This window comes from Lissotriton vulgaris, chromosome 8 (assembly GCF_964263255.1).
Source record: "Lissotriton vulgaris chromosome 8, aLisVul1.2, whole genome shotgun sequence".
In the NCBI taxonomy this organism is placed as follows: Eukaryota; Metazoa; Chordata; class Amphibia; order Caudata; family Salamandridae; genus Lissotriton; species Lissotriton vulgaris.
Genome location: NC_141696.1, coordinates 1,125,868,656 through 1,125,896,274, shown reverse-complemented (window position 1 = coordinate 1,125,896,274; position 27,619 = coordinate 1,125,868,656). Strand labels below are relative to the sequence as shown.

Genomic DNA, 27,619 nt, shown 5'->3' with positions numbered 1-27,619 from the left:
AAGTTGCTTCAGTAACTTTGCAATTCTCTACTGGGTAGGGAAGAAACATAGACTGGGTTGAAGGCAGCGTACCTAGTGTCCTAAAGAGATTTGGGGCTGGGGGGGTGGAGTCCTCTGCTTTCACCACTACAACCAGGACTTCCAATTCTGCTGAATTGTTGACCGACTGAGTCGGACAAATTGTGGTACATTTTTTTTTATAAATCTTTTTATTAACAGTCATCGACATATAGTAAGTCATACAGAGGAAGCAGTGTTATTATAGGCATGACAAGATTAACCAATCATTATTCACAGTTGTACACAGTAAGGACAAATGATGGGGTGAGCAGTTCATCCTGATCAATGCTACGCGGGGAAGGCATATGTCTCCTCGATACGTGTTCCATGGGCTCCATATTCGGGACCACTTTTCAGGGCAACCTCGGGCGACATACACGCCTTTTTCCTGTACATGCACCAATCAAGATTTTTTCCCCATGAATCTACTGTGGGTGGTGGCGCCGCCCCCCCATGCCTATGCTATGTTTCTTTTCGCTAACATGAACCCCAGAGTGGCCCATTGTGCTTGGTGTGCATTCAAATCAGTAGGTTCCCATATGTTTAGGAGACATCTACGTGATTCAGGGTGAATAACAGCACGCACAGTACCTATTACCTCATGTATTTCCCTCCAGTATGATTGGATATGTTCGCATTCCCATATGATGTGCATAAAGGTGCCTAATTGTCCGCATCTTCTCTGACATTCACCCTCGTTAGCCCTTCCCATCTGTACCAATCTGGGTCCCGTGACATACACTCTATGCAGGCTTTTGAGCTGTACTAGCCTAAGTTGTGCAGGGATTGCTACTACTTTGGGGGAGGATACCGCCTCCTGCCATTCCTCATCGTCCTACTCTATACCGTCTGTCACCCATTTATTCCGTAAGATTTGGAGAGGGTCATCCATATTATGGATTAGTTTCTTATATAATGATAATATAGCTTTCTCAGGGAGGTGGCCATCCAGTATTCTATCCTCCAGTGGGGAGGACTCCGGGGGGGAAGAACCCTTCGGGAGGAGTGATTGTAGTGCATGGCGGACTTGTTTATAGCAAAAGTGTTCAGTGTCAGCTAGTTCGTGTTGGTGTTGGAGGACTGTGGTATATTATTGATCAAAATTTAGCTATGTGTCCACTGGAGAAGGTCTCCTGGGTCCCGAGGAATCAGAGGTTGAAACTTGTATGTTCATGGCATGTGTGCTGTAGGGTCTACAATTGTAAACAGAAGAACCCCCGAGTCTGTGTTAGGAGTAGCAGGGATGCCGACTCTTTTAATCCCGAATCCTCCGCATATTGCGACGAATCTTTGAAATTGAAAAACAGATAACTGTCGAGGCCTATATAGCACGCAGAGACAGCATGATAAAAAAGTCTACTGTTTAGACGACGCAATATGAGTATCAAAGTATAAACGGTGGCAACTCCTACACAGCAAGAACTTTCCAAATCAGATTATCAGATACGGCCAAAACGCTATTTAGTTTTGACCACATTAACTTGGTCGGGCATCATTCCAAGCGTGGACCAACATTAGGACATGACTCCAGTATACCAAACTCCGAAATGAAAAACTGAGTTAAACCTAAAATAAAACTTTTAGAACACTGTCCTGAAGAAGGTTTTTTAAACCGAAACGCAGCGTCAACCTTTTTAAATTAATTTGTATGTGTTTTTTATTATTGTATGCTTACTGTTTAAATTGATGTATCTTGTTATTTGATGAAATGTGTGTATTCATGATTTTTGCACAGTGTACACTGACCGTCAGTGAATTCTTCTCATTTGGGAAATTATGAATATAATAGCTTTTTAACAATTGTATGTAATAAAATTTATGTGAATATTTTTACCCAATTTGCTTTTTGTGCAGCTTTGTTAGGATCATTGTGTTGTAGCTAATGCATAGTTAGATTTATAGCTCATACGAACTGTTTTTCTATTGCCATCTAACATTTGATAGTTGTACAGTGATATTACACAGTGGAAGTTCTTTCCTTTTAATTTATCAACCCTATTCGGGTCGCCACCACTAGGGATCTTATTTCACTTTCATACCTATTCCCCTGGTCCCTGTACCTTCTAAATAGGGGTCCTCCTTTACATTTTTTTGATGTGTGCTGTAGATACACATTCTTTGCATAAGTATGCCATCTAGTGTTGGGCTCGGATGATTACAAGTTGTTATTGTTCCAATAAGTTTTCTTTGAGTCACAAGAATGTGTGACTCCTCGAAGGGGGGCGTAGCTAGCAGCCAATGAGGACGGACGCAGCCTAGAGAGGCTCCCGACCCTCAGCCGATTATATCCGGAACCAGACATGGGATCCCCGCGAAACTCGGGTCGATCCCACGATAACCGTCTGTGCCTGCCCAGGTCGAGTGGCGAGCCGACGGGACACCTGCAAAGGGCGGAACGAACCTTGGAGACCCCAGGTCGGAGGGACACAAAATGGAGGCATGAGAATCGTCGGCGGCTGCTGACGAACGATAGATCTCTACCAGTGCCCAGCTGAACAGAGACTGCTGACCTGCGAACGAACGAGCGAAGCCCTCAACCCGTCTTGGCACTCCGGTGGGTCCGATTTTCGGGAGCGGCAGTGCGGGGCTCGGGCGGCCTGGCGGAGTCCCAGCCCAGAGCAAGTGAAATTTACACCCCGGCTTAGGGGCCTGCGGCCCTGACAGCGGAGCCCCACCGTCGGAGCGAACGGCGGGACCGGAGTCGCGAGTGAGGCAGAATCAGGCAGCAGAACCCGCGACACCGGCGGGGGTTTGATAAAGGACTGCTGAGTGGCGGACGCCGCGACGATCAGCCGCTGCCGGTGGTTCCGACCCTGAGGCCCATTGATCCGGAGGTGAGGGAGCAGCAGGGACAGCACGCAGGGATTTCCTGGGGGTCCGCCTGGCCTAATCGGGAGCGGCCGGCGCCATCGGCGGGGCCCTACCCAGCTGGGGGCTGTGCTGTGTGAGCACCAGAGCTGGACCCATTTACCCCGCAGGTTCACCCTGCTCCTGCAGGCTGCCGGAGCGGTAGCTGGGCGACGTGAACTGAGCACTGGGCACGAGGAGCACTGACAGGCGGGGGCCCCACCACACCCACAAAAGTTGCGCCCAGACCCCGGCTTCGAGACCTCCTACCGGCGGGGGTAGAACCTCGGACTAAGCGCCAGGCAGAACAACGGGAGTAAACTACGAGGATCCATAAGACCGCTCCAAGTTGCTTGTGACGCCACCGGCGTGGAGCCCCTGCACTACCCGGTGTGAAACCCAGAGAATTGGCAGCAGCGGAGAGGGGCTGCCCACCCCGGGGACGAAAACTCGACTTCCCGGATTTGGGCCCTGCTAACCCCCCCCTATGCGCACAACAATACGGCCAGGAGTCCAGCGCCGCAGCCACCGAGGCATACGACCACGGTGAAGAACCGCCTAGAGGTGGAGTGTCCAGAGTAAGTGGTCGAGAACCCCGAGCCGAGCAAGGAGAGGGATCCGGACGCAGCTGGGCCCCATCACTAAGAAGGGCGCCCACAGAAACCACTGCTGCTCCCCTAAGAGGTGAACGCACCTCCGTGGCGGCAAAATCCCGGGGACCCGACAGACACCGCCGGAGGGGGGTCGACAACCTCAGTGAAACAAGAAACGCCGCCACCTAGACAAGGCGCACATTTCTGAGGAGTGCGAGCCAGCCATCTGCTGGGAGACCCAACAGCCAACGACTACCTCGGCGAAGTCAGTTGATCCTGCAAGGGCGAAATGGGGAAGCCGCGGGGACCGAAGGGGGACGGAGGCCCGACCGCGGAAACCCCGGAGAACACTCAGCAACCCACATCGGAGTTGCAGCAGATGCAAGACAAGATCCTCAACGCTATCGCAGCCACAAAAGACGCCTTACACCGGGACATTGCTCAGGTATCGACAGGGCTGGGACTCCTGAGAGCTGACCATGGAAAATTGGCCGACAGGGTCAAGGAGGCAGAAATCACTCTGAAGGACATCATGCCGGAACATAAAGCGACGAAGGGGAAGCTAGCTGAAGCACTGGACCGCATACAAGCGCTGGAGAGACGGACGGAAGACGCCGAAAATCACAGTCGGCGGAAAAATGTACGCTTAGTAGGCCTTCCGGAGAAAAAAGAAGGAGCGGACATGGTGAGTTACTTAGACGACTGGCTGTGAACAGTGGTGGCCCCGGAGGGCCTATCCCCCTTCTTCACCATAGAGCGAGCACACCGAGTCCCGGCCAGGCCCCCGAAGCCGGCTCTACCCCCTCGACCAGTGGTGATCAAACTACTCCACTACATAGACAGAGACTGGCTACTACAGCGAGCAAGGGAAGTGGGTCCCTTCCAGGGCGACAATAAAAATGTCACACTATTCCCAGATTACACCTTTGAAACTTAAAAACTACGTGCCTCCTTCCTGTCCATTAAAAAAGAACTGCGCACGGAGGGACTACAATACTCGCTTTTATTCCCGGCCAAGCTTCGAATAATAGTGGATGGGAAGGCCTTATTCTTCATGACATCGGCAGAGGCATGGGACTGGTGGGAAACTTACAAGGCTGGGACGGACGGGGCCCGCCTCAGAGCCGAAGGAGAGCTCCAAAAGCGCCCAGCAAGACAATCCAAGAGGCTCCGGAAGTATAGACGAGACTCGAAAAAGCCGACGGAGTCTCAGACAGGAGAAGAGCGGAGAGCAGCACTACAAGCAGTAAAGGAGGTTTCTGGCACAACATCGGCACCACTGGAGAGGGAATCGAACTCGGAGGAGCTACGAACGGGCTCAGAAACTGAATTGTCGGAAGAGGACAGCACAAAGGGCCCGAAGGTCACACCACAAACGGCGGAAGAAATCTTCAGCAGCTGAATATGGAACATAGGGGTCTGGCAATGACTGAAATGGCTGATACGGCGCACATGGACACTTGAGCAGGCGGCTGTAAGACTGTATTACGTGAGTCTTGATGCACATTGCAGGGCGAGGGAACGGAGTAGGCAACTGAACGTAGCAGAAGCTAGTACACGTACCCAGAGGCCCATAAGGCCACCGTAGTATAGACTACGGAATAAGAAGAGTTGAGAGCACGTTGCTCTCTAGTTTGGATGGGGATAACTCTTTTGCAGTTAGGTCCTGTTCTGGGGAGGGGGGGGGGGCCTGGAGAGGTTGGGGTATCTCAGGGCGTAGTTTGGGGGGAGGGGGGAGGGACTGAGCTGGGGAGAAACAAGGCTCAGAGAAGGGGTTTTGAAGTTTTGTTGAGGGCAAGCGGGGTTGGTGTCAAACCTGTAGTCTGGTCACGAAAGGAAATGGACCTGGTCCGAATGCAACGAGACAATGGATAATGTGGGGTCATTAAAATGTGTGTCCTGGAATGTGCGAGGTCTGAATTCAATGGCAAGGTGATACAAAATACACTCCTACCTGGTCCGCAGGGGGGTTCATATAGCCTTTCTACAAGAAACCCATCTAACCAAAAAGGAAGGTATAGCACTGCAAAGGAGATGGAGGGGTCACCTGTTCTACACCTCATACTCAGCGTTTACTAGGGGAGTACTAATTTGGATCCGGGCGGGCGTTCCCTTCCAGACCATTAGGCACACTGTAGATCCAGATGGGAGATTTGTAGCGGTCTAGGGCTTACTCAGAGGTCGCCATATAGCACTCTGCAGCACTTACGCGCCAAACGTAGAACAGGCAGCATATTTCACTAGACTTTCCGGGACATTGGCTACCTACTTCACCCGGCCGGTACTGATGGGAGGAGACTTCAACTCAATTGAGGACACCACGTTAGATAGGTCGCATCCACCACTGCATACATCCCCTATACACAGACTAGCGAAACATAGAACAGACTGGCAAGGGCAGTGGGACCTGACAGATGTATGGCGAATACAACATCCAACAGAGAGGGACTATTCCTTCTATTCCGGCTTACACAACCTCCATGTCCGCTTGGATGCTTTCCTGTGCTCTCAGCCAGTGCTGCCGATGGTAACCCGGACTGAATATTTAGCACGCACTATATCAGATCACAATCCCTTGCTCCTAACGCTGGATTGGATGAACGGAATCACGCAGATCCCGACGTGGCGGCTTCGGCCTGACATGCTGGACGACCCGCCGTTCCATACAGCGTTAGAGGACAGGATCTCCCAATACTTTGCGGAGAATGAGGGTACTGCTTCCTCCAGAGCTACGGAATGGGACGCGCTCAAGGTAGTGGTGAGGGGGCACTGTATAGGGAAGTTTGCGGGCGCGAGAAGGACATTAATAGACGATTTGGACAAAGCGGAGCGGAAACTGAGAGTGGCAGAAAAAGAACGGCCTAATCACCCTGAACTCCAGGAGAGGGTATGTGCTGCACGGGAGGCGGTGGCAGTAGAGGTGGAGCGGCTTCGTAGCTTTGATTACAAAACGTACCTGACTAAAACTCTAGCTGAGGGGGATAAAACGGGGACGCTCCTAGCCTGGCTGGCCAACCCTAGCAGGGGCAACACCCCGATCCTGTCCCTGAAAGGGTCGGGCGGCGAAGTTTATAACACTCAACCGGACATATTAAATTGCTTTAGGGCATATTATGAACGACTATATAGAGGGGACTTGGGGAACCGACACGAGGCGATAGATGCTTTGTTGACCGAGGTACAGCTACCTCACCTGGACCAGGAACAAACTGATGCCATCGGAGGCCCGATCACATTGACAGAAATCAGGGGAGCTATAAAAGGAATGGCGCGCAATAAAACACCAGGAATGGACGGACTGCCCATCGAGTTTTATGGGAAATATATAGATCTACTAGCCCCAAGACTCCAAATGATATATATCGAAGCCAAAGTGAAGGGCATGTTACCCCAATCGATGCGCGAGGCGATCATGATCCCCCTCTTAAAACCACGTAGGGACAGCACTGACCCGGCTTCGTACCGACCGTTGTCAATGTTAACGACAGATTATAAAATCTTAAGCACAATCCTAGCCACTAGACTGGTAGCCCACATGCAAGGTCTGATCCATAGAGACCAGTCGGGATTCATTCCTACCAGGAACACATCACACAGCATCCGCAGGCTGCTTCGGTTAATAGAGGAACCTCCACCGAACGCGAGAGCCCCCATGGTATTGGCGGTCGATATAGAGAAAGCCTTCGATAGCCTGGAGTGGAGCTACTTATACTAGGTAATGCACAGTTTCGGCTTAGGCGAGGGTTACATACGATGGACGAAGGTGCTCTATGCATCAGCGGGCGCTAGAGTGAGAGTGGGAGCTCTGATATCTGATCAGTATGAGGTACACAGGGGAACTAGACAGGGATGTGCACTTTCTCCCCTATTGTTCGCTCTAGCGGTGGAGCCCTTAGCAGCACTGGCTAGAAGTGGTGGTTACTACCGCGGCTTGGAGGTTGGAGGGGCCCGCCACTATATATCACTATACGCGTACGACCTCCTGTTGTTTTTAGAAAACGCCGAGGAGGCAGTGGAGGGGGCGGAGGAGCTCCTAGCGCGATTCAGGGATGTCTCTGGTTTAAAAGTAAACTGGACAAAATCTTGCCTCTTCCCCATCCGAAAGGCAGAAAAGTGCTCCCTGGTCCATCCCAAACTACGTTGGGAGGCTGACTGCCTACACTACCTCGGAGTATATATCTACCACGCGCCCGCAGACCTATTGGATGGCAATATAGGCCGCTGCATCCGAGCGCTGCAAGGCACCATGTCCTTCTGGGCCACCCTCCCTTTGTCCATGACAGGCCGAGTGTCACTGCTCAAAATGATAGCCCTACCACGTTTGTTGTACTTCTTTAGGACCCTTCCCATATGGATACCGGGAGCGATCTTTAAACGCTTAAAGTCCCAGATGGTGTCCTTCCTGTGGGCAACAGGCAGGCGGAGAATAGCGCTGGCGACCCTGACCCGCCCGAAGAACGAGGGGGGACTGGCAGTCCCTGACTTCGAGCTATATTACTTGGCGGCACAGCTACAGTTCTTCACGCAGGAAGTAGCGAGAGTATACCGGGGCCCGGAGCAGGAGAGGGACATTGGCACCCCGGCCATGTACTGGCGTTTATAACCCTACAACAAAGGTTAGTACTTGGAGGGCTATCCCAAGAGGAACGGACAATGAGATTATGTTGGAACCGCATGCAAAAGCGAGCCGGTCCTGAACACCCCTATGCGCCCGAAATCCCGATAGGCATGATAACAGCGCTACCACATGGTGGAGACTGGTCGAGACTCCAACTTTGGGAAGAGGCTGGACTACAAATGGTGGGGGACCTCTTTGACGACGGAGTACTAACACCCTACCAGACCCTGCAAGAGCGATACGACCTCCCCAGAGAAGACTACTTATTACATGCTGCTGTGACGAGGGCCATACAGGCACACTGGGGGGAGGGACTGATGGAACCCAAGACAACATCAGCGTGCCAATACACGATGATGGCAGCGGGAACATTCAAGGCGGTTACGTGCCTTTACTCCAGAATGCATACAGAGAATATACAACCTCTTACGCGCCTCAAAACTCATTGGGAGGCTGATCTACAGAGGGAAATCCCAGACACAACGTGGTCCCAACTGGTTCAGAGTGCCAGGAAAAGCACCAGAAACGCCCGCTTCCAGTTAATACATCTTTACATTATCCATAGGACCTACCTCACCCCACTCAAAATAGCAACGTATTTTGGCGCAGAGGACGCAGCATGCCCCAGATGTGCGCAACTAAGGGCAGACCTCCTACATATGCTGAGGGACTGTCCACATTTGCAAGACTACTGGAGGGAGGTGGGCGACACCCTGAACGAAGTAGCAGACAGGGAACTGCAGTATGACGGCGCGGTTGCAATCTTACACTGGTTTCCGCACACACGCAAAACCAAACTATCAAGCAAATTTATAGACATGGGCTTACTTATTGCAAAGAGGGAGCTAACTAGAGGGTGGAAATCAAGGGCGGCGCCGACACACAGAAGATGGCTGAACGAGTTCCTGAAATGGGCTGCGGCGGAGAGCACAATTAGGTACCAACTGGCCCGACGTAGATCAGATGAGAAAGCTCAGGAAGCAGCAATGGCATGGGAAATCCTGGTTCAGGCTCTCAGAGATAGTGCAGTGGAGAGTGAAGAGGAGGAAGAGGCTGTAGAACCAGGGACCCTGGGGGAGGCGGTCCCGAGCCCAGCGCCAACACTGGACACATGAACACATCAATAGACTTAAGACTCCTGGAGCTCCCAATACAGCTGGATCTTCCGACACCAGACACAGGTACAGACACCAGGGGGGAGGGGGGGGGGGGGGAAGGAGGAGAGAAGAGAAGAGAATCACAGCGATAATGGAGGACAAAATAAGCATCTCATGATTGTTGGGGGAGGGGGGGGGTGAAAAATTAAAAGCAGGGAGCGGTAGACCACTTCTGTTGCCAGCACTAACCAATAGAGTTTACAAGATGCTATTAATGCGAGAAACGCCGCCCGGCCTCCGGGATGTGGGTTGTACGGCTGTGTGCATGATAACCGGATGGAGGCTAAGGGCCGAAGGTCCCGCAACAAAATAATGCAAGTATGTTGTTCTACTTACATTGAACTCTGCAATAAAAATTGTTTTACAAAAAAAAAAAAGAATGTGTGACTCCTCCTCTTGGTAATACTGCACATTGTCATCGACGCCATCTTCAGATTGTTTTTTTCGGCGGACAGGTTCGGATGTAATATCTGGCGCTCTGATTTGAGACTCCTTCAGGCTCCCTTCGGTTTGTTAATATCTTAACTCAACTGTATTGTCTCGATAGGTATCCTATTGTGTCCCATACACCCTTCCGAATAGCGGGTCTTCGGTTCGCTTCCTCGCCCTTCAGGCCGCACCCGGCTAGGCTGAACTTCTTCATTTCCAACGCTCTCAGAGAATGGCCTTATGATGGAACTCACTCCGTTCCATTTCATTCCGAAGTGCCATTCCAAATCTCCTCATACCGACCAACATCCTATTTGCAATCTATGCCTCTCGCCCGATCATCAAGAGGACAGTGTTGAGGCCTGCAAGTCTTTTTGATCTAAAATGACTCTTTGGGACCGATGTGCTCAACAACAGGAAATGCTGCACAAGCAAACTGACGAAGTCGCGGACATCTTCGGTCGACAAGAGGAGGAGGAAGAAGCTTCAGTGGCACAGGAGGAATCACTTTCCATCCATGATTCCGACTCAGAGTCCCAATCTGATGATGGCCCGACCATTCTTCAGCTGGCACAAAAGCATTGGACATTATGTTCTTCTACCCCTGATCCTAGGCCCAAATCATTGGTTTCCACTGAAAAAACTGCTCATGGGCCACCAAAAAACTGATTCGGAAGCCCCACCCTCCGGCTCGACTCCAAAAATTCATCCTGCAGCAGTGGCCTCCTCCACACCTGGGCCACAGCATCTCAATCTTTGGTCTCAGCACCGAAAGAGAGACTGTCCATTTTGGATCCTAACATATCTCTAGCGAAATCCCCACCAGAGCTAATCCTCGAACAATTTCAAGAACGGCTTGATCTTAAACAAAAATACTTACATTTCAGCCCGGGACCAAGAAAATAGTTGTCCAACCCACAAGAGAACACACTTACTTCTAAGAAGCAATTGTATTTTGAGTAGGCCCAGGACATTCCTGTTCATCCTGTGAAGAAGAAAAAAGAAGGATGCTGCAACTAGTTCATTGCACATTCCCATTCCAACTTTACCTCCACCACCTCCACCACCTCACTCTCCACATTTGTCTGAGGAAGGTACTATGTCCCCTCAATCAATAGGTGAAGAAGATCAGGACATCCCAGAAAACACACAATCAGGGGATACTTTGGATGATTATGACATTGAACCTCAAACAGACACTGAGGCTGTGAATTGTATCCCACCTTCCCATCACCACCTGATGATGCCTCTGCTTATCAAGATCTAATAGCAGCCTCACAGATTCAATAGAGTAAGATTTGCAATTTGAGACTTTATCTAGTTCACAGAGAGGAGCACAATACTTACCATTAGTCAAGGGTATGACACGTCAAGCAGACAACATTTTTAAAGACCCAGCCAAAGTGAGGATAATAACACCACGCATTGACAAAAAGTATAGAGCAGTACCATAAGAGCCCATCTTGTTTAAAGGTCAACTAATGCCTTCATTCTTTTGTAGTCTCAAATGCAAGAAAAAGGGCTAACTCCCAAACATCAGGAGATTCCCCACCTCATAAAAAGGAGTCTAAACTAATAGACGCCTCTGGAAAACGAGTTGCTGCACAATCAGCAAATCATTCGTGTATAGCCAACAGCCAAGCTCTATTAGCAAGGTATGGCAGAGCCCACTGGGGCGAAATGGAGGGGCTCTTCCAACGCCTCCCAGAAGAGCACAGAAAAAGGGTCAGGAAATAGTTAATAAGGGCAAACTCATCACCAATAATTCTATTAAATGTGCACTAGGTGCAGCTGACCACGCTGCCAGAGGTATCAACACCAGTGTTCTCTTGCGTAGACATGCATGGTTATGAGGGTGTTACACTCCTGAGGCAAAACAGCCGGGAGATTGCTTGTTTGTTTTAAAATCTTCTTGTGCTTTATTCTGTGTTTTAAACCTCACTTAAACCTCACTTACCTGAAACTGCTCGCCTTTTACAGCGGATTTAGCGCTGTTGGTGACCCGGCGCAGGACCCTCTCCCCAGCGCCTCGCCTCGCCCGTAGGCCACGCCCCCTTTCGAGGCCACGCCCACCCAACATTATATAGGGACGCTGACTGAAAGCGCCGCCATTAGGGTGTTACACTCCTGAGGCAAAACAGCCGGGAGATTGCTTGTTTGTTTTAAAATCTTCTTGTGCTTTTATTCTGTGTTTTAAACCTCACTTAAACCTCACTTACCTGAAACTGCTCGCCTTTTACAGCGGATTTAGCGCTGTTGGTGACCCGGCGCAGGACCCTCTCCCCAGCGCCTCGCCTCGCCCGTAGGCCACGCCCCCTTTCGAGGCCACGCCCACCCAACATTATATAGGGACGCTGACTGAAAGCGCCGCCATTAGGGTGTTACACTCCTGAGGCAAAACAGCCGGGAGATTGCTTGTTTGTTTTAAAATCTTCTTGTGCTTTATTCTGTGTTTTAAACCTCACTTAAACCTCACTTACCTGAAACTGCTCGCCTTTTACAGCGGATTTAGCGCTGTTGGTGACCCGGCGCAGGACCCCCTCCCCAGCGCCTCGCCTCGCCCGTAGCCACGCCCCCTTTCGAGGCCACGCCCACCCAACATTATATAGGGACGCTGACTGAAAGCGCCGCCATTAGGGTGTTACACTCCTGAGGCAAAACAGCCGGGAGATTGCTTGTTTGTTTTAAAATCTTCTTGTGCTTTATTCTGTGTTTTAAACCTCACTTAAACCTCACTTACCTGAAACTGCTCGCCTTTTACAGCGGATTTAGCGCTGTTGGTGACCCGGCGCAGGACCCTCTCCCCAGCGCCTCGCCTCGCCCGTAGGCCACGCCCCCTTTCGAGGCCACGCCCACCCAACATTATATAGGGACGCTGACTGAAAGCGCCGCCATTAGGGTGTTACACTGCTGAGGCAAAACAGACGGGAGATTGCTTGTTTGTTTTAAAATCTTCTTGTGCTTTATTCTGTGTTTTAAACCTCACTTAAACCTCACTTACCTGAAACTGCTCGCCTTTTACAGCGGATTTAGCGCTGTTGGTGACCCGGCGCAGGACCCTCTCCCCAGCGCCTCGCCTCGCCCGTAGGCCACGCCCCCTTTCGAGGCCACGCCCACCCAACATTATATAGGGACGCTGACTGAAAGCGCCGCCATTAGGGTGTTACACTCCTGAGGCAAAACAGCCGGGAGATTGCTTGTTTGTTTTAAAATCTTCTTGTGATTTATTCTGTGTTTTAAATTTAGTTGGCACCTACTCGCTAGCGCTCACCTGTAATCCCCAAACAGCTGATCTTGAACGCTGTAAAGGGCAGGAATCGCTTGGACGGCACCATCACTCACCTCGAGGAGCCACGGGACACGCCCACTCCTGGTGACCACGCCCACCCCCCTAACGCCTAGAATCTCCTCCATAAACCATGTGTCAGCACAGGGAGCGCAGCGGACGGGCGCAGCGGGCGCGCCGTCAGCGCGCCGAAGGCGCGCCAAAGGCAATCCTGTCTGGGCCCGTCCGGGCCCAGCCGGCCCCAGGCCCTGCCACTCTGCCCTTTGTAGCCAGGCACGCCCGAACCTACTCCCGGGAGGAGCTATTAGCCTAAACACCCATACACATCCCTTGAGCACGCACACCCTGATGAGTGACAACCATCTCGCCAGATGCAACACCTGCATTCCTGTAGATCTGACCCCGGCGCATAAGGGCTTGCACCTAGGCTTACTCAACTGCAGGTCGCTCGTGAAGCACTCACATGAAGTTAATATGCTAATCACAAATCACGCCCTAGACATCTTGTTTCTGACAGAGACCTGGCTCACCCCTAGTAGTGGCCCCGACATAGTCCTGGCACTTCCCCCGGGTACTTTATGTGCTCACAGAATAGACCAGAAGGCAGAGGAGGTGGACTAGCCATAATCCTTAAGGACGGCCTCTCCTGTAGAACCTCGGACGGCAACATCAAGGGGCACGAAAGTTGTCATTTCACTATTCAAATCTCCCCAGTCACTTCTCTATCAGGATTGCTGGTATATCGTCCACCGGGCAGCCTAGGAGACTTTCCAAATAAAATAATTGATCAGATCTCTATTAAGTGTACGTCCTCCACCAATTACATACTATTGGGAGACCTTAACATACACTTCCTGGACCCAGGCAATAAGCAGGCCAGTGAATTACTTCAGGACCTCACTTCTATTGGCCTTGACTTAAAGAATCCACAGATCACCCATGAAAAAGGGCAATTGCTTGACCCCTTCTTTTCAAACTTTTCTAGCTTGACAACTCTTGATCACATCGCCCTCCCCTGGACGGACCACTTTTTAGTTCCCCTCGTGTGGTACTTCGACACTCCGTCCCCTCAACCCCCCAAAGAAGATCACCTGGATCACCCAAACTCTAGATTCCGTCCTGCCTAAAACCCACTCGCTAAAACATACCAAGAGAGTTAACCCCTCACCCTGGTACACCCCTGAACTCAACACTTTGCACAAAATGTGTAAAAGGAATGAACGTCTGTGGAGGAAAAGTAAAACAGAGGAAAATAAAGAAACATTTCGCACCTCCATAAAATCTTATAAAAAGGAGCTACGCAACACCAAAATTCGCTTCTACGAGAGCAGAATTAAAAATGCTGCCTGCTCGGCCCACGAAACCTATTCTGTTCTCAAAGAACTCCTCCATGCCCCTGACCCCCCACTCAAAGCCCTCGATCCCAAGGAGGCAGAAAGTAAATGCAGTAACTTAGCCACATTCTTTGACGAGAAGATCCAAAAAATCCTTCTGGACATACCCCCTCTTGAACCGGCCCACACGGATCGGAATCTCACCATCACTATCACCAATCCCATCCCTCCGGCCAATAACCCTCAACCCTCTCTAAACGCCTTTGGCCCAGTGACAATGGAGGAGGTAGAGGCAACGATGGCCTCAATCAAAAGTGGCTCTCCCCTCGACCCTGCACCCCTCCGCTTCCTGAAAAAAGTGTCCAGGACCATCATCCCCCCCCTCACGGCTCTAATTAACTCCTCCTTTTCGGAAGGTATAGTCCCCCCCGGCTGGAAAGCGGCAGCTGTTAAAGGCCTCCTAAAAAAACCCTCCTTAGACCCGAAGGACCTTTCCAACTACAGGCCCATCTCCCTTCTCCCAGGAAACAGCAAGATCACAGAGAAGTTGGTGAACAAACAACTGTCACTCTTCCTAGAAAACAACAACCTATTGGGGGTCTCCCAGACAGGGTTCCGTCCAGGTCAGGGCACTGACATCGCCCTCCTGGCGGCAGTAGAGAAGGCCAGAAGCATTCTGGACACGGGAGGATCAGTGGCAGTGATCCTCCTGGACCTCAGTGCGGCCTTCGACACTGTAGACCATCCCACCCTAGTCCAACGACTGGGAGAAATTGGAATAAAGGGTATGGCCCTGAAATGGCTTAAATCCTTCTTAGCAGGACGATCCTTCCAGGTTTGGGAGAACGACAGCCACTCACCTATCATCCCCCTCCGATGTGGAGTACCGCAGGGCTCATCCTTGAGCCCTACGTTATTCAACGTATACATGGCTCCATTGGAGAAGAGGATCACCCCGTTCGGCGTGTCCTTAATTAACTACGCCGACGACACCCAGTTGGTTGTCACCCTCACCCATCCCCATCATGCCCCTTCTGACCTTCACAGCTGTCTCTCGGAAGTCCATCGATGGATGAATCTTTCATCGTTAAAACTGAACGGATCAAAGACCGAGATACTACTGTTAGGTCACACGGGCCCCGCCCTTCCACCTCATCTCTGGCCCAGCTGCCTGGGCGACCCTCCCGCACCTAAGGACGAGGTTAAAAGCCTAGGTGTGTGGATTGATAAGGACACGACCTTCAAAACCCAGGCAAATAAAACAGCAGGGACATGCTTTGGTCTCCTCCGGGCCTGCAGGAAGATCTTCCCTCTGCTCCCAGCCACCGCAAGGAAGCTCCTTATACAGGGCCTAATCCTAGCGAGATTAGACTACTGTAACGCCATCTACCTGGGAGCTCCTGAAGCCACCCTTAATGCGCTGCAGAAAGTCCAAAACGCTGCCGCCCGCCTTCTCACGGGCACACCTTCAAGATCTTCCGCCAAGCCAGCTCTCAGGTCTTTGCACTGGCTGCCAATCAGAGAAAGAGTCATCTTTAAGGCCCTCTGCCTGGCCCATAAGACCCTCAACAATAACGGCCCCCCCTTCTCAAAGAAATCTTAATCCCCTACAAAGTGAAAAGAGACCTCCGGTCCAATGGAGAAAATCTTATTTCAGTTCCCAGAGTTAAAAAAGCCAAAACCGGTGGCCGCCGTTTTTCGGTCCATACGGCCAAACACTGGAACTGTCTACCACGAAGTCTGAGGACAGAATCAAACCATCTTCGGTTCAGGAAATCCTTAAAGACCCTCCTTTTCCCCCAAACATAACTTCAGTCAGATGGCCGGAAGCCTCAGGAGAAACAGCTCAGCGCTGGGATGCTCATCGAGTTACTACGCGCTTTATAAAACCATTAAATAATAAATAATAAATAAATAATAATATGAGTCTCAGGTTTTAAGCCTGAGGTACAGCAGGCTATTTTAGATATAACTTTTGACAAAGACCATCTTTTTGGACCTCAGGTGGATACAGCCCTTGAGAAAATGAAAAAGGTAGCAAAATCAATGGAGGCTCTTCAAACTAGCACATACCGTAGTTCTTTTCGTACAACAATTCCAAAGAAGGTGAAAGACCAGCTACCACCGATACCAGTGGGTCACCATAAAAAAATCAAGGACAGACCTCTACCTCAAAGACATTTTACAGGGGTTCTTATAGAGGCAACACTTTTAAAAGAAGAGGCAGAGGAAACAATGTTCAATTCCTCAAATGCCAACAACAATAAACAATAACTTCCTTACATTCCCCCCAGGCCACTTGACACCAGTCAGGGGTCGTCTCAACACTTGGAAATCAATAACAGACCAATGGGTGTTCGATATTGTTCAATATGGTTACTGTCTGGAGCTCATAACAATTCCACCAAATATTTCACTTCACAAACACAAAATGTAAATGCCAGCATTTGTAAAGCGCACAGCTACCTCCGACAGAGGTGTCCCGGCGCTGGGGGCTCTCGGGCAGATTAAGCAAGCTATTGCCCAGAGTCACATGGTGCTGGGCTAACCTGCCTCTGGAGCCGGGGATTGAACCGCGAACCCTGTGGTCCGGAGTCAGGCACCCTGGTCGCTGCGCCACACCTCTTCCACAAACTACCCCCTCAACATCAAATGCTCCTGCAACAAGAAATAATAGCTCTATTTCATAAAGGACCAATAGAACCAGTTAACAGTTTCAAGTACCAAGAGTATAGTCCCTATGCTTCTTATTCCCAAACGAGATGGGTCACTATTCCCCATTCCAGATCTCGGGCCATTGAATCATTATATCATATCAGAACACTTCCATGTGGTCTCTCTTCAGGAGGTCATTCTTTATTACAAAAAGGGGATTTCATGGCAGCTCTTGATCCAAAGGGTGCATTATAACAATTCATCCTGCACACTGGAAATACCTCAGATTTCAATTTCAAGGAAGACATTATCAATTCAAAGTTCTACCCTTTGGGATTACCACTGCTCCAAGAGTATTTACAAAATGTCTAGCAGTAGTCGCAGCACATTTGTGCACACAAAACTTTCATGTCTTCCCATATCTATATGACTGGTTAATAAAAGCAAACATTTTCAACCTTTGCAAACAAAACACTCAACAATCCCTAAATTTACTTAATCCGCTTGGGTGTATCATCAATCTCCAAAAATCTCATGTTGAGGCATATGAGCTGCAGATTGTACACCATGCATAGATCGCCATCTAGTGTTGGGCCCGGATGTTTGCAGTTTGTTGTTGTCCTGAAAAGTTCTTTGGAAGTCACGAGATAGGTGACTCCTCCTTAGGACCACATTGCGCATGGGCATCGGCTCCATCCCCAGATTTTTTTTTTCCGCCATCGGGCTCGGATGCATCTCCTGCGCTCCGGTTTGGAACCAAATTTCCTTCGGCGCTCAATCTCACCCAGTTCGACGGTATTGTATTGATCGCGATCTATCACGCCATTCTCAACTAACTTTGAAGTCTTCGATTCCGGTCGTCGACGAAGGCCTTCGGGCCTACCTAGGCCTCACTTTCTGGCTCATGGAAAGGACACCATTCAAGAAGTGTCCTCAATGCGGGTCGAAGTTTCCCCACACCAACCTACATGAGGTGTACAACCTGTGCCTTTCACTGGAGAATGAGGCCAAAGACTGTTTGGCGTGTGCCTCATTCCGCTCCAAGAAGACAATCCGAGACCGACGAGCTCGAAGAACTATGGCTCGCTCGTCAGCTCCGATTCCCGACGACATCTTCGATGAGGGCGTCAACGTGCCAGAACACCAGCACGCCGAAGAGAGTATCGAATCATCAGATGCCGAAGACACCGACGTCGAGGAGGTCACGCCAGCTCAACGGGTCGTAAGTAAGACCGTCGACCCCACCCCTTCCTCGACACCATCTAAAAAAAGCTTCGGTCACACCCTCGCCTTCGGGCTCGGGTGCACACCGAGAGATTGCTTCTAACGCCCCGCCTAAGAAGACCATAAAGCCTTCAGGTGGCTCGGGCTCGAACCAGCCTACTTCCGGTGCCAACCCAGTACCGACACCGAAGAAAAAGCCATCTTCCTCTTCCACCTCGTCCGTTGCTTCCACACCCAAGCATACGGCGCCGAAGACTAGCAGCGGTTCGTCAACATCGAAACTGCACTCGGAGGCGAGTAAAAAATCAACCAAAGCTCCAGACTCAAATGCATCAGAGCCGAAAAAACCCTCTGAACCGAAAAAACAGGTTCCCATAAAAGACACTACGAAAGGGCACACTCCTAAGTCAACTGCCGACTCGATGCCTAAAAAACCTACGGAGCCAAACATTTAGACGCCAAACGATTTATCAGGCTCCCAAGAGCTTTTTACACCGGATCCACAACAAAAAACCCTTGTAAAGGATACCAAAACTGGACAATTGACTCTCAGCTCCAAGAAGAGACCAATTGAGGTGCCTGCACCTCCTCCCCCTGCAAAGAAGAGAGACATTTCAACCTCTCCATTAAGGGTCCCTTCTCCTCCACCTCCCCATACTGTTCCTACTCATACACCTCCTCCACCACAGTATTCACCTACACCATTTCCTAACCCAGACGATGATGTACACACAGACTCTGATTATGAAGGTGGGGGTGCACATTACCCACCACACACTAATAGTCCCCCTCAGTCGCCTAATCCATGAGATGATTACAACACCCCTGATGTGCCTTATGTCCCACAGGATGATGTCTATCCTTCCAGACCTTCCCCACCAGAGGACACCATAGGTTTTAACCTGCTAGTCCAGAGAGCTGCACAATATCATGGGGTGGACTTACACGCGGATGCAGTGGAGGAAGACTTCCTATTAGACACTTTTGACAACACACAAAGGTCTACGGCCATCTTACCAATGCTTAAGGGCTTCATCAAGCACGCAACAGAGGTCTTTAAAGACCCCGTTAGAGCTAGGGTCCTCAATCCCGCATTGAGAAAAAATATAAAGCTGCCCCTGCAGACCCAGCTTATATTAAAGGCCCTGCACAATTAGATTCTTTAGTGGTATCCAATGCACATAAACGTGCTAATTCCGAAACAACAGGTGAAGCCTCACCACCAGACAAAGAATCTGAACTGCGGCACAAGCAGCAAACATCTGGCGCATTGCCAACACTCAAGCCTTGCTGGCAAGATATGACAGGGCACATTACGACGAACTAGAGTCCCTCATGCAGCACCTAACAGACAAATACAAAAACAGGGCTAATGAACTTATACAGGAAGGTAAAAATATCACTAATACTTCCATCCGTTGTGCCCCAGACACTGAAGATACTGCCTCAAGGGCTATCAATACCAGCACCTTACTACGCAGACATGCCTGGCTACGTATTTCAGGTTTTAAACCTGAGGTGCAAAACTCTATACTTAATCAGCCATTTGATGAAACACATTTATTTGGGCCAAATGTTGACGTGTCTTTGGAAAGAATTAAGAAAGACACTGACACTGCTAAATCAATTGGAGCCTTGCAGCAGCAAGCTCCCAGGCGTTCTTTTCGTCACTCATCATACAGAGGCAACCCAAGAGGCTACTCCTCAGAAAGTCCCTCCTCTTCCTACAAGATCCCTGGCCAATCCACATTCACCAAGGCCTACCCGAGAGGGGGTTACAGGGGTAACAACAACAAAGGCAGAGGCAAAAACAACACCTCCCGCTCTGCCTCCACCCCTACCCAATGAGTTTCCTCCCCTTCCCCCCAACATTCCACTCCTGTGGGGGGAAGACTCCAACAGTTCCTGCCTGCATGGATCAAGATCAAATCAGACAGGTGGGTTCAACAAATTATTCCCTCAGGTTACTGTCTAGAATTAACATCTACCCCCCCAAACATACCACCCAAACAGCGTCCAATGTTACAAGAACATCTGTCACTGTTAAAGCAAGAAGTGGTATCTCTGCTAGAAAAAAGTGAAATAGAACTAGTTCCTCTGCACCAGCAAAACAAGGGGGTTTACTCTCTATATTTTCTAATTCCAAAGAAGGACGGCTCTCTAAGGCCTATGCTAGACCTCCGACCGCTAAACATATATATACAGTCAGAGCATTTTCACATGTTCACACTCCATCAAGTCCTTCCTCTCCTGTCACAAAACGACTTCCTGGCTACTCTAGACCTCAAGGACGCATACTTCCACATTCCCATTCACAAAGCTCACAGGAAGTATCTCAGGTTTGTAATAGACGGGCAGCGCTACCAGTTCAAAGTACTCCCATTCGGAGTCACAACAGCACCAAGGGTCTTCACCAAGTGCTGGCAGTGGTGGCAGCGCATCTACGAAGACAGCACATCCATGTATTCCCGTACCTCGACGACTGGCTCATAAAAGCCAGCTCACACAAACAATGCGTAAAACACACTCATACCACCATTCACCTGTTCCACGACTTGGGGTTCACAATAAACCACACCAAGTCTCATCTACAGCCATCCAAAGTACAACAGTACCTAGGTGCCACAATAAACATCTCAACAGCGCTAGCTTATCCCACCCAAGCAAGGATAGCCAGCATGCAAACTCTCCTAGCAAAGTTTCAGCTACAACACTCCATCCCAGCACGGGTGTTCATGCAACTCATAGGGATGATGGCCTCTTGCATCTTCATAGTGCCCCATGCAAGACTTCAAATGCGTCCGCTACAAGAGTGCTTATCACGTCAATGGAACCAGGCTCAAGGTCACTTAACAGACCTAGTGTTGGTAGACGGTCGAACTCATCACTCTCTGCAGTGGGGGAACACCAAGAACCTTTCCAAAGGACGACCGTTCCTAGAGCCAGTTCCCCAATTAATCTTGACTGCGGACGCATCGCTCTCTGGCTGGGGAGTCCACCTACTGCAACACACCATGCAAGGCAGGTGGACACCGCATCAATCATCTGGAGTTACTAGCAGTATTCCTAGCACTAAAAGCTTTCCAGAAGCAAGGAGTAAACAAAGCTGTGTTAGTCCGCACGGACAACATGACAGCAATGTATTACATACAGAAGCAAGGAGGCATGCACTCCCTGCAACTATCTCAACTAGCACAGCAAATATGGAGGTGGGCCATACCTCAGAACATATTCCTTCTAGCCCAACATGTAACAGGAGTACAAAATACTATAGCGGATCTGTTAAGTCGTCAAACACAACAGACCCACGATTGGGAACTTCATACGCAAGTTCCTCAGCCATTCTTTCAGATGTAGGGACAACCTCAGATAGACCTCTTTATGACCCACGAAAACGCAAAATGCCCAAGCTTCGCCGCCAGATATCCACAGCCACTGTCCAAATGCAATGTGATATAGATGAATTGGTCAAACAGATTTGCGTACGCTTTTCCACCTCTACCACTCATGCCACTAGTAGTACGCAAACTACAGCAGCATTCTCTGACCCTCATCCTTATTGCTCCAACGTGGGCCATAGAACCGTAGTACACCACACTGCTACAACTGTCTGTGGTACCACACCAAAAACTGCACCTGTCTCAACACCTCTTAACGCAGAACCGTGGAGAGATCAGACACCCGGACCCAGCTCAGCTCAACCTTGCGATCTGGCTCCTGAAGTCCTAGAATTTGGATATCTGAACCTTCCTCCAGACTGCATGAATGTCATTAAAGAATTTGGATGTCCTACCACTAAGGCATGTTATGCAGCCAAGTGGAAACGATTTGTAATTTATTGTCATAACAACGACATTAATCCCTTGAATGTGGCATTCAACACATCATAGGTTACTTACTGCATCTTCAAAGATGTAACTTAGCCTATACGTGTATTAGACTACATCTTGCTGCAATAGCAGCATATCTGCATAACAGACAACATCTATCTCTGTTCAGAGTGCCTGCCATTAAAACCTTTATGGAAGGCCTTAAAAGAATAAATCCTTCCGGAGTACCACCTTCACCTGTATGGAATTTGAACGTCGTTCTCACACGGCTAATGGGGCCTCCCTTCGAACCCCTGCACAAATGTGAATTTACATTTTTAACCTGGAAGGTTGCGTTCCTAGTAGCTATTACCTCCCTGTGCAGAGTTAGTGAACTACAAGCACTAACCATTCAAGAACCCTTTTTGCAAATGCATCAAAATAAGGTTGTTCTGCGTACAAATCCAAAATTCCTGCCTAAAGTCATTTCTCCATTCCATCTCAATCAATCTGTGGAACTGCCTGTATTCTTCTCGCAACCACAGTCAGTAGCAGAAAGAGCTCTTCACACTTTAGATGTCAAAAGAGCGTTGCTATACTACATATAAAGAACACAACCCTTTCGTAAGACAAAACAACTTTTTGTGTCTTTCTCACCACCACACAAGGGCAATCCCATTTCGAAATCTGGAATGGCTAGATGGATTGTCAAATGAATACAGATTTGCTACCATAAAGCTAAACGTACGCTATCTGTTCCTCCTAAAGCCCACTCTACCAGAAAGATAGGGGCTTCAATGGCATTTTTAGGAAACATTCCCTTAGACGACATCTGCAGAGCAGCCACATGGGCTACACTGCACACATTCATTGTGTAGATGTGCAAACAAAACAACTAGCTAATGTGGGCCAGGCTGTTCTCAAAACATTATTCCAAACTACTGCAACAAATAGGGGTGGTCGCCGCTAAGAGTGGGTACTGCTATATAATCTATGCATAGTGTACAATCTGCAGCTCATATGCCTCGAACGGAAAATGCTACTTACCAGTATGCATCTGTTCTTGGCATGTAGAGCTGCAGAGTTGTACACGCCCACCCGCCTCCCCGACTACCCTTGTCTGTTCCAGTATTCTCTTAATTAGATACAAATTACACAGGCATCCTTCCTGTACTTGCAAAGCTTCATCATTTCCCTAATGGCGAAAAACAATCTGATGATGGAGCATATGCCCATGCGCAATGTGGTCCTAAGGAGGAGTCACCTACCTCGTGACTTCCAAAGAACTTTTCAGGACAACAACAAACTGCAAACATCTTGGCCCAACACTAGGTGGCGATCTATGCATAGTATACAACTCTGCAGCTCTACATGGCAAGAGCAGATGCATACTGGTAAGTAGCATTTTCCTTACAACCAGCCACCAGTCAGTCAGTTGTATCTAGGGGCCATGATCAACACCAATTTAGCATTGGTGTACCCAAATGCAGACAGAATACACAACATAGTAAGACTAACTCAACAGTTTCAAACAGGAAATTAAATTCCTGCCAAAACATTTCTTAGACTTCTCAGCATGATGGCATCATGTATTCACATAGTTCCACACGCCATACTAAATATGAGACCTCTACAACAATGTCTCTCTCACCAATGGACTCAGTCACAGGGTCAACTTCACAATCTAGTGTTGGTAGACAGTCGCGCTCATCACTGTCTGCAATGGTGGAATCTACAAAATCTATCCAAGTTGCGGCCATTTCAGGGCCCAGTCCCACAAATAATTCTAACAGACGCTTCCCTAACAGGTTGGGGTGGACATCTCCACAACCTTACTATTTAGAGAATATGGGTTTCCAAACACAAGAATCTACATATCCTACCTAGAGATGCAATCTGTTCATCTAGCAATCAAAGCTTTTCTACCTCACCTGCAACATAAAGTTGTCCTAATTCGAACAGACAACATGACAACTATGTATTATCTACAAAAACAAGGGGGGACACACACTCTCCAATTATCTCAGTTAGCACAGAAAATATGGAGAGTAGCAATACATCAAAATATTCACTTTCTAGCAGAACTTGTCCCAGGGACAAGCAATCAGATTGTGGACTTTCTAAGCAGGACGCAACAACAAGTCCACGAATGGGAACTTCACCCTATAGTTCTGCAACCATACTTTCACAAGTGGGGGTTTCCGCAAGCAGGTATCCACACCATCAATTCAGAGGCAATGCTCTATGGATGAACTGGTCAGAGATATTTGCATACACTTTTCCACCTCTCCCACTAATTCCATTAGTGGTGAGAAAACTCAGGCAAACATGTCTTACCATGATACTAATAGCTCCAACATGGGCTTGACAACCATGGTTTTCAACACTCATATCCCTAGTGCTACACAAGAAGCTTCACCTCAACCCGGAACTTCTCACACAAAATCGAGGAACACTAAGACATCCGAAACCCAAAGAAATGAATCTTGAAATTTGACTCATTAGGTCTTAGAATTTGGATACTTAAATTTACCTCAAGAATGGTTGGCCATTCTTAAAGAGGCTCGCAAACATATCACAAGGCAATGTTATGCAGGACAGTGGAAAAGGGTTGTTATCTTCTGTCATAAATAAGACATCAACCCTCTTTAGGCAAAGGTACAAATACTTATTTCTTACCTATTGCATTTACAAAGCACAGGGTTGGCATACACTTCTATATGATTACATCTGGCAGCTATTGCAGCGTATTTGCAAAATAAACAACTCTTACCAATGTTTAAAATAACAGTTATTACAGCTTTTATGGAGGGACCTAAAAGAATAATTCCTCCTAGACTTCCACCTGCTCCAGCATGGAATGTAAACAGTATCCTAACACGACTAATGGGCCCTGCTTTTGAGCCACTCAATTCATGTCAAATGCAGTACCTCTCATGGAAACTTGACTTTTTGATAGCTATCACTTCACTTATAAGGGTAAGTGAAATTCAGGCATTAACTCTTGAAGAGCCTTTCTTTCAGCTACATTGAGACAGAGTAGTACTTAAAACAAACCTTAAGTTTCCACCTTCCATATTAATCAATTCTTTGAATTACCTGTTTTTTTCTGCAACCAGAGGCAGTTGCAGAGAGGGCATTACATACTTTAGATGTTAAAAGAGCCCCAAAGTATTATATCGACAGGAAAAAATAATTCAGAAAAACCAAACAATTCTTTGTTTGTTGCCTACGGTCCTCCTGGTATGGGAAAGGCAATTTCTAAATCACTAATTTCAAGATTGATTGTGAAATGCATCTAAACGTTATGCAAAAGCTGAAAGACTTAGTTGTTCCTCCTAAACCTCACTCAACTAGAAAACTAGGAGCCTCTGTCTTTTTATGTGAATATTCCTATAGCTGATCTTTGCAAAGCAGCAACATTGTCTACTCCACACACTTTCACAAAACATTGTGTGGATGTATTCGCATGCCAACAAGCAAATGTTGGACAAGCAGTACTAAAAACTCTTTTTCAAACAACTGTAACCCTCACTGCCTAGGGCGAGGGACTGCTTTACAATCTATGCAACGCATGTGTATCTACAGCTCGGATGTGTTCATCGTTCGGTCCATTACAGATCTCTTTTCGAATCCATAAATCAATCTACAATATATATTGATTCTGGTCGCCCGCGTCGAAAACAGGATCCTCTTCTCCATTCCAGCGCTCGTCAGGCCCAACTGCGCCATTGGGCCTTTGGCTCATGGAAATAACACCGTTCAAGAAGTGCCCTCAGTGTGGACACAAGTTCCCCCACACCGACCTTCATGAGGTTTGCAACCTGTGCTTGTTTCCAGAGCACGAGAGTCGAGACTGTGAGGCCTGCGCTTCGTTCCGGTCCAAGAAAACAATCCGGGACCGTCGAGCTCGATGAGCTATGGAGCAGTCATTGTCGTCGACACCTGACCTCATCATCGACGAGGCGCTGATTGAGGTAGATGTCGTAGAACAGCAAGAAGACGTCCCTTCCGAAGCAGAAGAGGCAGCTTCCTTAGCAGAGGGTGGATCTGAAGATGATGATCTTCTTCCAGCTGGCCAACAGGTCGTGAGTAAGAGCATCGACCCTGTTCACCCCCCCCCTATACCGGGACAGGCTTCGGTTCCATCCCCATCTTCGGGTCCGGGTGCACACCGATCGAAACCTTCCGACGCCCCGGCTTCAAGGCTCGGCAGCGAAGAGTATTAAAAAGCTTCCAGTCGACTCTGGCTCGAGTCAGTCTGTCGGTCCCGAAAAGCAGAAAGTGCTTAAGCCGAAGTCAACACTGGCACCGAAACATCCATCGATACAGAGAGTTACCGAACCAAAACCAAGTTCGGCACCGAAAGAGGTTCTGTAACTGAGTTCGGAACCGAAAGAAGTTCCCAAAGTTACCGAAACAAAAACGGCTCCGGTAACTAATAAAGCGGACCCGAAAGCAGTTTCCATACTGAAACACACTTCAGCACCGAAGGCAGATCAGTCTAAACACTCGGCAACAAAAACTTCGGATCCAAAAAGTACAGATCCAAAGAAAAAGCAAGAAAAGTCTTCGGAACCGAAACTAAGACTCGTTCCAAAGACAATGGACACTGTGAAACTTAAATCTGTCTGCTCCAAACAAGAGAAATCGGCGCCGAAAAAAGATTTACCAGTAGAAGTGCTTTTTCAACCTGATGTAAGACAAAAGACTCTAAAAATTCATCCTAAGACTGGATATGTGTACACAGTTCCTGAAAAGAGGAAAATGGAATGTTCTCAACCATCACCTGTTCCTCCAAAGACGCATGTTCAAGCTTCCCCTATAAGACTTCCTTCACCAGAAGTAGAAATACCAGCAGATATTTCTCCTGTACACTCACCAGCTAGCACACATTGCCTGGATGAGGATTATGGGGATACATACTCACAAGAGAGTTATCATCAAATAGATGATAATAATGACCCAGATGATATGACTGGGCCATCAGGTGACCCATGGAAAGATTACAATGCACCAGATGCACCAGATCTACCACAAGATGAGGCATACCCGTCTAGGCCATCTCCACCAGATGACGCCATTGGGTTCACACAACTCAGCCATAGAGCAGCTACTTTCCATGGAGTAGATTTGCATACAGATCCAATAGAAGAAGACTTTCTTATGTATACACTGTTAACGTCACATAAAACCACAACCACACTTCCAATACTTAGTGGAGTGGTAAGACACGCACCAGAAATATTTAAAGACCCAGTCAGGGCCAGGGTAATTAACCCCAGACTGGAAAAGAAATACAAAGCGGCTCCCTCTGATCCAGCATATATTAAGGGACAATTTCCACTAGACTCACTGGTAGTGTCAAATGCGAGGAAAAGAGCCAACTCGCAAACAGGGGATGCTCCACCCCCTGACAAAGAATCTAAGCTTTTAGATGTGTCAGGGAAACGCACACTCTTACAAGCTGCTAATATATGGAGGATTGCTAACACTCAAGCTCTGTTAGCAAGATATGACAGAGCTCATTATGATGAGTTAGAGTCACTCATGCAACACCTGCCAGAACAATATAAGGCTAGGGCTGCTGACTTGATACAAGAGGGC

General features: G+C 48.7%; 1 protein-coding gene and 1 long non-coding RNA gene across 5 annotated transcripts in view; both read left to right on the top strand.

Annotated features, from left to right (window-relative positions):
• The window catches only part of PHF11 (PHD finger protein 11), a 534,242-nt gene that overhangs the window by 347,214 nt on the left and 159,409 nt on the right, over positions 1-27,619 (top strand). The window lies entirely within an intron of this gene.
• On the top strand, positions 161-10,568 carry LOC147698367 (uncharacterized). Its single transcript, XR_015299337.1, has 3 exons — positions 161-1,251; positions 2,168-2,262; positions 9,654-10,568. It is a non-coding gene; the product is annotated as an uncharacterized LOC147698367 (long non-coding RNA).